At 51.8% G+C, this 14,332-nt stretch overlaps 1 protein-coding gene across 1 annotated transcript in view; it reads left to right on the top strand.

The window, feature by feature from the left end:
* The first annotated feature begins 12,077 nt into the window (after positions 1 to 12,077).
* PARP16 (poly(ADP-ribose) polymerase family member 16) overlaps positions 12,078 to 14,332 on the top strand; it is a 30,343-nt gene continuing 28,088 nt past the window's right edge. The window contains exon 1 of the mRNA XM_075346032.1: positions 12,078 to 12,157. The gene's annotated coding sequence lies outside the window, so the exon portion shown is untranslated. The remainder of the gene's footprint in view (positions 12,158 to 14,332) is intronic.

Genomic DNA, 14,332 nt, shown 5'->3' with positions numbered 1-14,332 from the left:
GTTCCATTAAACTCTCAAAATGGCCAGTGTGAGGTAAATCCGGAGATATGACGATAAATCATGATATTCAAGTATGTCAGGAAGCCCTCTCCTGGTGTCACCCCCCCTTTCCTTCACACAACTGGTTTAGCAACAAATCCCATGGCCATGTCCTGTGATATGGAAATTAGGTGGCTTTAGGACAATGGACACAGGATGACTCCCTGCCGTCACCCTGTAGTAGGAGCTGCTAGCTAGTTAGCAAGGCTCTGGAAGTAGCCAGACAGAACGACTCCAGTAAAAAATGGTTCATATCTCGCAAGCCATATTTCCGATAAATATGGCAACCATAAAAATGGTGTCCCCGCATGTGGACGATGCCGGCACCCCCTTTTTATGGGAGCAGGACATTGGGAAATGCCCCAGGCGTGATATCAGCCAATGGGGAACTGGCAGACAGGTCATGAGTCCCCTCGTTCTGTAGCTAAATTCATAACTGTCACAATGAGAGCATTGGCGTCCGCCTACGACGCTCCCAGGCAAAGTTATGGCCCATATTCCATGTTGGGATATTGTCCATAACTCAAGCCAGGGGTGGAGCAGTGCTCCCTGTGAGGTCACGAAGGTAGGAGGGGACCTGGATTTGGCCAGGTTGATAACCCTACTTCGGCCATTTTCCAGTGTTCTTCTGCTCGGGGGCCTGGTTGGGAAAGACCTGTGAGGGAGTTCCTGGAAACCTGGTCTACAGCGCCCCCCTGTGGCCAGACGCACAAGGTAACTGATTGAATTGCATACCTGTTGTAAACCATGCTTTATCTGTAACTGTACTCTGACATATGTATATTCTGTAGATTCCCTATTGTATATATTGTAGTTCTAGTGTGCTTTAGGCTGATTAAATTATATAATTAATCTTGGGCTGTTCTGTTATCTCGATCTTGAATCCCACGTCTGTGTGTTCGGCTAATAGTTACCGTAAATCGGTTGGTGGCAGCGAATTGTGCCAAGGATTATTGTGGGGAGGCCAGTGAGATTCGGGGAGATTTTATATATTCCGCCCGCGGAGGTCGGGGGAATATATACCTTACTCTCACCGGGGACCCTTCAATAATCGGCATAAGTAGTATAGCGGCTTCCTTGCTTATTGTCGGGCAATTCCATAATTGGCCTGACTATAAGAGGGACGCTAGAGAGCGCGTCACGTGCTCTGTCTGTCGGTCGGGAGGTATAAAGGAGGGGTGACCCCCACTTGTTACCCCCCGATTGTGACGTACTGGTAGCCAGCGCGGGGGATTTCTGAGTGACCCCCCCGGTGGTTTGTGACATATTGGTGGCATAGCGGTGGGATCGAGATAATAGTGTGTGTGAGTGTGAGACCCATACTCCCAGACACTAAAGACTGCCTGCAGCAGCTGTGGCTGCTGGGGTCTTCAGACTAGCTCAACACTAGAGTGTCAGAGTGCAGATACTGTAAGGTGTGTGGAGGCATCAGGTGTCAGTTCTGTGTCAGTGACCAAAAGTCTGCAAGAATGGCTGATGGCACCAGGAGCAGAGCTATGCAACTGGCCAATGCTAAGGCAGGAGCCGAAGAGAGGGAGGACGGTGCTGTGGACAGCAATGAGGAGGTTGCCCACGAGTCCTCCAGGAGCTCGACGCCAGAAAACCGTTCTGCCGAGGACATTGCGCAACCTGGCACTGCTGGACAAGATGAGGAGGAGCTCACCCAAGGTTCCTCAACGAGCCAGATGCCAGCCCTCCGCTCTGAAAGGGACAGTGAATCGCCTAGCTCTGCAGCGTGCCGCAGATCACCACGTGCCATTCCACCGAGCCTGGGAGGCTCGGATAGCCTTCTTCAAATGGCTATGGCCCTTCTCCAGGCTGGAGACCAGAAGGGCTACAAGGAACTCCTGGCAGAGCGCAGGGCAGAGCGGCACGCAGAGCGTGAGGCTGCGGAGCGAGAGCGGCAGGCAGCGCGTGAAGAGCGAGAGCGACAGGCAGACCGTGACTACCAGCTGCAGCTAGCTCAGCTCCGGCCCTCATCAGCCACATGTGACCTTCGAGACACCAAACTTCCAAAGGTCCGTGTTGAGGACTTCCCAGTGCTGGAGAAGGATGGAGACTTGGACTCTTTCTTGACTGCTTTTGAACGGACTTGCTTGCAGCACCATCTGGACAAGGACCAGTGGGCCAAATACCTGACCCCCCGTTTAAGGGGTAAGGCCCTGGATGTCCTTGGGGACTTGCCTGCTGAGGCAGATCAGGGCTACGACACCATCAAGCGGGCCCTGATCCAACAGTACAACCTCACTCCAGAGTCCTACCGCAAGAAGTTCCGGAGCCTACAGAAGGGACCAAAGGACTCCTGGGCTGACCACCGGCGGGCACTTGCCCGAGCTGCCGACCACTGGACCCAAGGCCTGCAGCTTTCCACCGGACCGGAGATCCTGGACTTGTTCATCACGGAGCAACTCTTGTGGAACTGCCCTGAGGATCTCCGCCAGTTCATCCGAGACCAGAAGCCAAAGGGGTCCACGGCTACAGCTGCCCTTGCCGATGACTACACCAACAACCGGGCCCCTGAGGCCAGGAGAGCGGCCACCAGCAGCACCTGGAGAGGGGGTAAGATGAATTCTGCGACTGCCCCACCTGCCCCTAGACTGCAGGGGGTGTCCCCCTCAACTCCCCTCTCCAGGCCCGTGGCAGAACCAAGACGGTGCCACCAGTGCAACCTACCTGGACACTTCAAGGCCATGTGCCCTCAGCGTCCCAAGGCCCCGGCTCCGTCCCCGTCCCAAGGGCCGCCCAAGGTGTATTGTGTGGGTGGGGGTGGTGGTAGGTCCCTGGACAGCTTCCAACCTGTCACCGTCGGCCGGTCTGTGACCATAGGACTGCGAGACAGCGCCTCGGAGGTGACTCTGGTGCGGCCTGAGATGGTGTCCCCCCAGGACTTGATCCCTGGAAAAACCCTCGCTGTCTCCGGGATTGGAGGCACTGACCCGGCGCTGCCTGTTGCTGACATTTATGTGGACTGGGGCGCAGGGCGAGGGGTGAGGGAGGTGGGGGTAACTGATCGGATCCCTGCAAACGTGCTACTTGGGACAGATTTGGGGCAGATAACCTCCCAGTTTGGGCCCCAACCAAGGGCTGAACCTTCAGCCCGTACTGACATGACTCCTAACAATGTTAATGTGTTATCTATGAATGATGTAAGGGAGGAGGGAGTGAACTCTGATATTTCTGCTTGCATAGACACCATAGACACACACTCAGCTGCAGCTGTGACAGGGGAGGGGGTCAGAGAAAGGTGTGACAATGCCTCTACAAGTAACCAGCCTGTGAGCTGGGATCTGTTGCCCTCTGCAGGGATAAGCAGAGAGCAGGGTGCTGCAGGGGGAGGACCAGTGTGTGGGGTGGGGGCTACCACAGCAAATGTGGGGTCCCCAGAGATTTCACAGCGGGGTTCTGTTGCTGCAGGAGGGGAACAGGCAGGTGAGATTGGGGCCGGTCCAGGAGCGGAAGTGCTCCCAGGTAAGATCTCGGTGCATGGTTCCCCCACAACCGGGGTGTCAGGAAGCCAGGTAGGTCTGCCTGAACCGGCGACTTGGTCAGGAACGGAGGAGGAGCAGGCACGACCCACGGTCGCAGCGGCTGTGGCCGCTGTCACCCGCAGTGGGAGTGCTGGAAGCCAAGGGGCCTCCCGGAGGTCCGATAGCTCTTCCCCTTCTGACCAAGTGGCAGCCGAGTCAGGTGGAGGCCAGGACACAGGTCCCGGGGTACTGACTGAAGATGTGACAGTCTCGTCGATTCTGGCCACATCTAGTCAGGGGTTTCAGGCAGCGTTAGAAGCTGACGACAGCCTGAAAGCTCTTAAGGAGCAGGCGGCACAGCCTCCCTCGGACTCGGACCCGGAGCGAGTGGTCTGGGACCAAGGACGGCTGTACCGGGCCACGGTCCAGCAGGGTTCACCGGAGGCGTGGCCCAGGGACCGACAGTTGGTGGTACCCTATCCGTTCCGGACGGAGTTGTTGCGGATCGCACATGAGATTCCGATGGCCGGACACCTAGGGATCGCTAAGACCAAGGCCAGGTTAAACCAGCATTTCTACTGGCCAAAAATGGGGGCCGATGTGGCTGCCTACTGCCGTTCGTGTGAAACCTGTCAGAGAGTGGGGAAGGCGGGGCCACACCCCAAAGCCCCACTAGTATCTCTGCCAATCATCGATGAGCCTTTCAGGAGGGTGGCTGTGGATCTGGTCGGCCCGCTGGCCATCCCCAGCAGCTCCGGGAAACGCTTCCTACTGACGGTAGTGGACTATGCCACCCGGTACCCAGAAGCAGTGGCCTTGTCGTCCATTCGGGCTGACAAGGTGGCCACCGCATTGCTGGAGATTTTCTCCCGAGTGGGTTTTCCCCAGGAAATGCTCACTGACCGGGGGACCCAATTCATGTCCCAGCTGATGGAGGCCCTCTGTAAGCAAGTCCAGGTGCGACATCTGGTGGCCAGCCCGTACCATCCACAGACTAATGGCCTGTGCGAGCGGTTCAATGGCACCTTAAAGCAGATGCTTAAGATGTTGGTCGACTCCCATGGGCGAGACTGGGAGCGGTATCTCCCACACCTGTTATTTGCTTACCGGGAGGTTCCACAGGCCTCAACAGGATTCTCACCGTTTGAGCTCCTGTACGGGCGACGTGTGCGGGGCCCCCTGGCTCTGGTGAAAGAGGCTTGGGAAGGGGATTTGGCCACCCCTGGAGTGTCGGTTATCGAGTATGTCATGCGCTTCCGGGACAAAATGCAGGCCTTGACGCAACTGGTACACGACAATATGGCTCAAGCCCAGGCCGATCAGAAGCGTTGGTACGACCAGAACGCTTGTGAGAGGACCTACCAAGTGGGTCAAAAGGTGTGGGTACTGGTCCCCGTACCACAGGACAAGCTTCAGGCAGCCTGGGAAGGCCCATACCTCGTGTACCAGCAGCTCAACCCTGTGACGTACCTGGTCACCCTGGACCCTGCCCGTGGAAGGCGGAAGCCCTTCCATGTGAACATGATGAAGGCACATCATGAGCGGGAGGCATGTGCGCTCCCCGTGTGCAACCTGCCCGAGGAGGGAGAAGCGGAAACCCTCTTGGATATGCTAGCCCAGGTTAGGGCAGGCGGATCCATTGAGGATGTGGAGGTTGGCCACCAGCTCTTGGAGGACCAACGGTCCCAGCTGTGGGCCACCCTACACCCCTTCCGGGGGTTGTTTACCAACCAGCCCGGAAGGACTGACTTGGCTGTCCATCACGTGGACACTGGGGATCATCCCCCGATCCGGCGTTCAGCATATCGGGTCTCCCTGGAGGTGCAGCAACACATGCGCCAGGAGATTGACGAGATGCTGAAGCTGGGGGTGATCCAGGCATCCAACAGCGCTTGGGCCTCGCCTGTAGTCCTCGTCCCTAAGAAGGACCGAACCACTCGGTTCTGCGTGGACTACAGGGGGCTCAATGCTGTCACGGTCGCCGATGCGTACCCAATGCCACGCATCGATGACCTGCTCGATCAGTTGGCCGGGGCTCAGTACCTGACCATCATGGATCTGAGCCGGGGATATTGGCAGATCCCCCTGACTCGCAAGGCCAGGGAACGCTCTGCCTTTATTACCCCATTTGGACTGTACGAGTCCACGGTGATGCCATTCGGGATGAGGAATGCCCCTGCCACTTTCCAGCGGATGGTCAACACCCTGCTCAAGGGACTTGAAGGGTACGCGGCCGCGTACCTGGATGACATTGCCGTCTTCAGTCCCACCTGGGAGGACCACCTAGAGCATCTAGCACAGGTGCTCAGGCGGATCCACCGGGCAGGTTTGACCATCAAGCCGGGAAAGTGTCAGCTGGCCATGAGCGAGGTCCAGTACCTCGGTCACCGGGTAGGTGGGAGAACACTGAAGCCCGAGCCTGAGAAAGTGGAGGCCATCGCATCCTGGCCCACCCCCAGGACCAAGAAGCAGGTGATGTCCTTCTTGGGGACCGCTGGGTACTATAGGAGGTTTGTTCCATGCTATAGTAGCCTGGCAAAGCCCTTGACGGACCTCACCAAGAAGAAGCTGCCCTCTGCAGTCGATTGGACAATGGACTGCGAGACAGCCTTCCGGGCCCTAAAGGACGCCCTGTCCAGCCCGCCCGTGCTACAGGCAGCCGACTTCACGCGGCCGTTTGTAGTACAGACCGACGCCAGTGACTTCGGCCTCGGTGCGGTGCTCAGCCAGGTGGACTCTGCGAGCCAAGAGCACCCAGTCTTGTACCTGAGCAGGAAGCTGTTACCAAGGGAAGTTGCCTATTCCACGATGGAGAAGGAGTGCCTGGCCATAGTGTGGGCCCTGCAGCGTCTGCAACCCTATCTATACGGGCGCCACTTCATCGTGGAGACGGACCACAATCCCCTCAGCTGGTTGCACACCGTCTCTGGGACGAATGGGCGATTGTTGCGATGGAGCCTTGCGCTCCAGCAATACAACTTCACCATTCGCCACAAAAGGGGCCGTGACCACGGTAACGCAGACGGGCTGTCCCGACAAGGAGAGGTCGCGGACGGGCGCACGGGGGAACACCGGAGTGTGCTGCCCCCTAGCACCCTCAAAAGGGGGGAGGTGTGAGGTAAATCCGGAGATATGACGATAAATCATGATATTCAAGTATGTCAGGAAGCCCTCTCCTGGTGTCACCCCCCCTTTCCTTCACACAACTGGTTTAGCAACAAATCCCATGGCCATGTCCTGTGATATGGAAATTAGGTGGCTTTAGGACAATGGACACAGGATGACTCCCTGCCGTCACCCTGTAGTAGGAGCTGCTAGCTAGTTAGCAAGGCTCTGGAAGTAGCCAGACAGAACGACTCCAGTAAAAAATGGTTCATATCTCGCAAGCCATATTTCCGATAAATATGGCAACCATAAAAATGGTGTCCCCGCATGTGGACGATGCCGGCACCCCCTTTTTATGGGAGCAGGACATTGGGAAATGCCCCAGGCGTGATATCAGCCAATGGGGAACTGGCAGACAGGTCATGAGTCCCCTCGTTCTGTAGCTAAATTCATAACTGTCACAATGAGAGCATTGGCGTCCGCCTACGACGCTCCCAGGCAAAGTTATGGCCCATATTCCATGTTGGGATATTGTCCATAACTCAAGCCAGGGGTGGAGCAGTGCTCCCTGTGAGGTCACGAAGGTAGGAGGGGACCTGGATTTGGCCAGGTTGATAACCCTACTTCGGCCATTTTCCAGTGTTCTTCTGCTCGGGGGCCTGGTTGGGAAAGACCTGTGAGGGAGTTCCTGGAAACCTGGTCTACAGCGCCCCCCTGTGGCCAGACGCACAAGGTAACTGATTGAATTGCATACCTGTTGTAAACCATGCTTTATCTGTAACTGTACTCTGACATATGTATATTCTGTAGATTCCCTATTGTATATATTGTAGTTCTAGTGTGCTTTAGGCTGATTAAATTATATAATTAATCTTGGGCTGTTCTGTTATCTCGATCTTGAATCCCACGTCTGTGTGTTCGGCTAATAGTTACCGTAAATCGGTTGGTGGCAGCGAATTGTGCCAAGGATTATTGTGGGGAGGCCAGTGAGATTCGGGGAGATTTTATATATTCCGCCCGCGGAGGTCGGGGGAATATATACCTTACTCTCACCGGGGACCCTTCAATAATCGGCATAAGTAGTATAGCGGCCTCCTTGCTTATTGTCGGGCAATTCCATAATTGGCCTGACTATAAGAGGGGCGCTAGAGAGCGCGTCACGTGCTCTGTCTGTCGGTCGGGAGGTATAAAGGAGGGGTGACCCCCACTTGTTACCCCCCGATTGTGACGTACTGGTAGCCAGCGCGGGGGATTTCTGAGTGACCCCCCCGGTGGTTTGTGACAGCCAGAAAAAGAGAACTTTCACGTGAAACTTGACAGTCTATTCTTGTTCTTAGAATGCCAAGACATTTCCTACAACCGTGTGTACTACTCCCTTCGGAGGAGAGCACAAACAGGCTCTAACCAGAGTAAAACGAGAAGTGGGAGGCCCCGCTGCACAATTAGAGTCTCGAGTTTGAGAAATCGACGCCTTACAGGTCCTTAACTGGCAGCTTCATTAAATAGTACCTGCAAAACGCCAGTGTCAATGTCTACAGTGATGCAGCGACTCCGGGATGCTGGCCTTCAGGGCAGAGTGGCAAAGAAAAAGCCATATCTGAGATTGGCTAATAAAAGGAATAGATTAATATGGGCAAAAGAAAACAGACATTGGACAGAGATAGATTGGAAAAAAAAGTGTTATGGCCACATGAATCGAAGTTTGAGGTGTTTGGATCACACAGAAGAACATTTTTGAAATGCAGAACAACTGAAAAGATGCTGGAAGAGTGCCTGACGCCATCTGTCAAGCATGGTGGAGGTAATGTGATGGTCTGGGGTTGCTTTGGTGCTGGTAAAGTGGAAGATTTGTACAAGGTAGAAGGGATTTTGAATAAGGAAGGCTATCACTCCATTTTACAGCGCCATGCCCTGTGGACAGTGCTTGATTGGAGCCAATTTCATCCTACCACACCTCCAAATTATGCACGATCTATTTAGAGAAGATTCAGGCAGCTGGTATTCTATCTGTAAGGGTATGTGCGCACTAGACGTTTTTTTCACGCTGCGTTTTTATGTGCGTTTTTGTCTAAAAAAACGCACCAGCGGCTAAAAAACGCGGCAAAAACGCATGCGTTTTTGCCGCGATTTGGTGCGTTTTTTGCTGCGTTTTTACTCACTGCGTTTTTAATCAGTGCACAATGCCATTAAAGATTGTTGATGAAAAAAAAAAGGTCTGATGTCATTTCCTTCTTCAAAATGTTCATTGTATGCAGGAGAGCAGACAGCTGCAGAACTAGTGTATGCAGGAGAGCAGACAGCAGCTGCAGAACTACAAGTCTCAGCATCCTCCATTCACTAGTGTATGCAGGAGAGCAGACAGCAGCTGCAGAACTACAAGTCTCAGCATCCTCCATTCACTAGTGTATGCAGGAGAGCAGACAGCAGCTGCAGAACTACAAGTCTCAGCATCCTCCATTCACTAGTGTATGCAGGAGAGCAGACAGCAGCTGCAGAACTACAAGTCTCAGCATCCTCCATTCACTAGTGTATGCAGGAGAGCAGACAGCAGCTGCAGAACTACAAGTCTCAGCATCCTCCATTCACTAGTGTATGCAGGAGAGCAGACAGCAGCTGCAGAACCACAAGTCTCAGCATCCTCCATCCAGGACTGTATGCAGTTTTTTGCCCAAAAAGAAAAAAAAAATGGCATGGGCTTCGCCATATTTTTGTATGCTAGCCGGGTACAGAAGGCAGGTACGGGCTGCCCCCAACCCCCAGCTGCCTATTTGTACCCGGCTGGGAACCAAAAATATAGAGAAGCCCTTTTTTTAATTATTTCATGAAATAATTAAAAAAAAAAATGACGTGGGCTTCGCCATATTTTTGTATGCTAGCCGGGTACAGCAGGCAGGTACGGGCTGCCCCCAACCCCCAGCTGCCTATTTGTACCCGGCTGGGAACCAAAAATATAGAGAAGCCCTTTTTTTTTAATTATTTCATGAAATAATTAAAAAAAAGAATGACGTGGGCTTCGCCTAATTTTTGAGTCCAGCCGGGTACAACTAGGCAGCTGGGGATTGGAATCCACAGTGCAGGGTGCCCATGCTTTCTGGGCACCCCCACTGCGAATTGCAGTCCGCAGCCACCCCAGAAAATGGCGCTTTCATAGAAGCGCCATCTTCTGGCGCTGTATCCAACTCTTCTAGCTGCCCTGATGCCGGGTGGCTAGCTAGGTAATAATGGAGTTAGGGCTAGCTGTATATTATCAGCTAGCCCTAAGCCCGAAATTCATGGTGTCACGCCAATATTAGACATGGCCACCATGAATTTCTAGTAATGATAAAAAAAAAAACACAACACAGAAAAATATTTTTATTAGAAATAAAACACAACACAATTAGTGACTCCATCTTTATTGAAATAAACCCCCCTCCGCAGTAATCCTGGGTCAGGGTCCCGCGCCGTCCAATCAGGATCCAATATCATCTGATCGGTTTGCTGGAAGGCAAAGCGATCAGATGATGTGTCAGGATCAAGTGCCTGAATCCCATCACACATCAGCTGATTGTATAAAAGCCGGTTATACAATCAGCTGATGCATCAGTAGAAAAAAAAAATAATACTCACTTATGTGCTGATTACCGGCAGCTCCTGGAGCGATCGATTGGACAGGAGTCTGAACCCGTCCCATCGCTGCAAGAGCTGCCGGTAATCAGCTGATGAAGTCCCCTGACAGCAGGATCAGCTGATAGCCGGCCGGGCGCGAAAAAGCCGGCGACACCGCGATCAGCTGATGCGTCAGGTGACTGCATCAGGTGATCAGCGCCAGGTCCTGCAAGCAAGGTCCTGCCCCGGGGAGACTGCACACAGCCAGAGCGGCGGGACCGGGAGGAGATGGGAGCGGGCATGGCACCGGGACCCTGCGGACAGGTGAGTATATATGACATTTTTTTTTTCTACTGTTCACTTTGGTTTTCGCCGCTGCCTCCACCTCCCGCCAAGACATGGCGCCGCACGGAGCTGACATGCACAGGACGGGAGGTGGAAGCAGCGGTGACGGTACCGGGAGGATTCACGCTTCTGTGTTTACCAACAGAAGGAATCCTCTTCCTGTACACGTCACTGTAGTACCCACCCCTTGCGTTTATAGCTGCGTTTTTAGTCATAGAAACGCGGCTATATGCGTTTTTCATTGCGTTTTTAACATCTCATTGAATTCAATGAGTGAAAAACGCAGTGGAAAACGCAGAAATAATTGACATGCTGCGTTTTTGTGGTCACCACAAAAACGCAGCTAAAAAAAAACGCTGTGTGCGGACAGCACTTATGAAAACCCATTGACATTGCTGGGGAAGCAATGTCACTGCGTTTTCAGCACAAAAACGCGGTAAAAAACGCCGCTAAAAACGCGGCAAAAACGCCTAGTGCGCACAAGGCCTAATGGAGTGGCCAGCCCAGTCACCAGATCTCAACCCTATTGAGCTGTTGTGGGAGCAGCTTGACCGTATGGTATGCAAAAAGTACCCATCAAGCCAATCCAACTTGTGTGAGGGGCTTCTGGAAGCATGGGGGGAAATATCTCCAGATTACCTCCGCAAATTAACAGCTAGAATGCCAAAGCTCTGTAAAGCTGGGATTGCTGCAAAGGAGCATTCTGTGACGAAAGCAAAGTTTGAAGGAGAAAATTATTATTTCAAGTAAAATCATTATTTCTAACCTCGTCAGTGTCTGGACTATATTTTCTATTCATTATGCAACTCATTTGATAAATAAAAGTATGATATTTCATGGAACAGACAAAATTGTCTGGGCGACCCCACAGTTTGAACTGTAGGGTAGATATATGTCATGTTCATTCCCTATCTAATGCAGGGAATACAATATACACCAGATTATATGGGCTATGTGGACATTTCCCTAATTTCTACATATATTCTATGTTAATTCCATGTCTATGAAACCTATTATTCATTTCTATAATTTGGAACCAAAAAGTTATTATGTTAATTCTTTTTATTCATTCCTTTTGTTCATTCTTTTACTATGTCCCCACAAGATCTCAACTTCACAAGAAATCAACTTCATCATTGTTAACCTGTGCAAGTCCCAGTGGTCGGATCCTACTGATCAATAAGCAGGGATAGGCGACAGCTTCCTTTCACTGCCAGCCCCACAAGCAATCTGATCACTTATTGATAACCGCATTATGGATTATTTCTTTTATATATGTGAATATTGACCTGCTGAGTTTAGTTTCTGGCAGGGGTGACTATAAGAACTTCCCAGAGTGACCAGTAGGGTGCGCTCCAGTGATATGCAGTCCCGGCTCTACAGCAGCTGCGCCTAGCTACTCTGCACACGTGCGGATCGAAAGTAAAACTACACCTCCCAGCGTCCTTTGCGGCTGAGGCCCCCGAGGGGTATGTTTTTTAATGCCTGTGTAGCATATTGTTATATTGTTCAGGACAGGCAGTTCTGAGGGCAACTAAAAGCCTGAATTGCTGGAGGCCACGTCAGCTGTGCGGAAGTGAGCATGGTGTGCCCAGAGTCTGTAAGGAGCTCAGGTGAGAGAGGGAGCAGGCTGGCGTCACTACATGGCAGCAGAGCGGCCTCCTCACTGCTGTGGGTGACATGTCGGTGCTCTCTGGACCTAGTCACTTCATCATACTGTGATGGCTATAGACACCATGCTGACAGTGGCTGCTCCCTCAGTGTATATGGCACCTGGGGATCTGCACCAGGTCAATTCATTATTTAGCCAATACAGCAGATTCATTAAAATGTCCAAAAGCAAAAACGTCCTTTATTGCACATAGGAACCAATCACAGCTTAGCTTTCATTTTCATTTTGCACTATAGGAAATAAAAGTTGCTCTGTGATTGGTTCCTATGGACATCAAAGAGCCTTTATTTTAACACTTTGAAGCACCATTCCAGTGTTTTTTGTTTACCTGCTAAAGTGGTGTTGCTTTAAATGTACATCTCCTGCCCCTCGTACTATACTCGCCGTCCGCTATTCTCAACTTCTATCGCCGCTGCTCCTGTCGGTTTCCAGCAGTTTGTGACCTGGTGACAGTTCCAGTGTTTCATGGAGTGCGCTGCAGGTCACAATTCATTAAATCTTTAAGAGCCTTCTACCTCACATAGACTTGTATTGGGAGCTTGTGATGTAACTTCTGACCAGTCAGAAGTTACAGGTGCAAGATGGCGTCATGGGATAGGAGTTAAGCTGGGGGTCACATGAAAAAAAGGAGAAATTCCAGCAACTTCAGGAGAAAGTAGAATTTTCTTAAAAAAACAGATTCTTTATTGATCATAAAAATATTAATATTCCATCCAAGCAAGACAAAAAATAGGCAAGACAGAGGAGCTGTTTCCTACGCGTTTCAACCTGAATAGGTCTTAATCATGGAATTAATCTTTCCATGATTAAGACCTATTCAGGTTGAAACGCGTAGGAAACAGCTCCTCTGTCTTGCCTCTCTATTTTTTGTCTTGCTTAGATCATTCCATGATTAAGACCTATTCAGGTTGAAACGCGTAGGAAACAGCTCCTCTGTCTTGCCTCTCTATTTTTTGTCTTGCTTGGATGGAATATTAATATTTTTATGATCAATAAAGAATCTGTTTTTTAAGAAAATTCTACTTTCTCCTGAAGTTGCTGGAATTTCTCCTTTTTTTCATGTGTTCTCACCCAGGTCAGGGTGTTTCCGTGCACCGGAGGTAAGATTTGGGAGTGAAGAGGGGAGAGCTGAAGTTTCTTCCTTTTTGAAGCTGGGGGTCACACATAGCGACGCAGCAGCGATCACGACGGGCGACCTGACCTTATCAGGATCACTGCTGCGTCGTTACATGGTCGCTGGTGAGCTGTCAAACAGGCAGATCTCACCAGCGACCAGTGACCAGCCCCCAGCGACGCATGGAAGCGCTTGGTATCTAAGATAATTATCGGGTAACCAAGGAAAGCACTTCTCTTGGTTACCCGATATTTACCTTAGTTACTAGCGTCCGCCGCTCTCACGCTGCCAGTCCCTGCTCCCGACACTCCTAGCCAGAGTACACATCGGGTTAATTACCCGATGTGTACTCCGGCTACGCGTGCAGGGAGCAGGGAGCCGACACTGGCAGCGTGAGAGCGGCGGTGCTAGTAACTAATGTAAATATCAGGTAACCAAGGAAAGGGCTTCCCTTGGTTACCCAATATTTACCTTGGTTACAGCTTACCGCAGGCTGCCAGAAGCTGTCTCCCTGCTCGCTTCGGTTCGTCGCTCTCTCGCTGTCACACAAAGCGATGTGTGCTTCACAGCGGGAGAGCGACGAGCAAAAAATGAAGCAGGACATTCAGCAACGAGCGGCGACCTCACAGCAGGGGCCAGCTCGTTGTTGGATGTCACACACAGCGACGGGACGTCGCTGCTACGTCACAGAAAATGGTAACTTAGCAGCGACGTCGTTGTCGTCGTCGCTGTGTGTGACATCACCTTTACACTGATAAAAGGTGAAAACGGAGGAGGGGGGAGTATAAGACCTTCACACATCCGTGCAAAACAAAAACTGTGTGTATGTGTGTGCTATCTGTCTGATATCTGGATAGAACATAGACCACATGAGTTGGTATACCTGTCTCCGGCGCTGCGGTCTCCTGCACTATTACTGCTTCTGGGCCTGCGGTAAGTGCAGTGATTATGCATGAACATCATGAGGCGACCAGGTAGCAACAGCAGCGCCGGAGACAGGTA

This window comes from Anomaloglossus baeobatrachus, chromosome 4 (assembly GCF_048569485.1).
Source record: "Anomaloglossus baeobatrachus isolate aAnoBae1 chromosome 4, aAnoBae1.hap1, whole genome shotgun sequence".
NCBI lineage: Eukaryota > Metazoa > Chordata > Amphibia > Anura > Aromobatidae > Anomaloglossus > Anomaloglossus baeobatrachus.
This window is presented reverse-complemented; position numbering and strand designations above follow the sequence as displayed.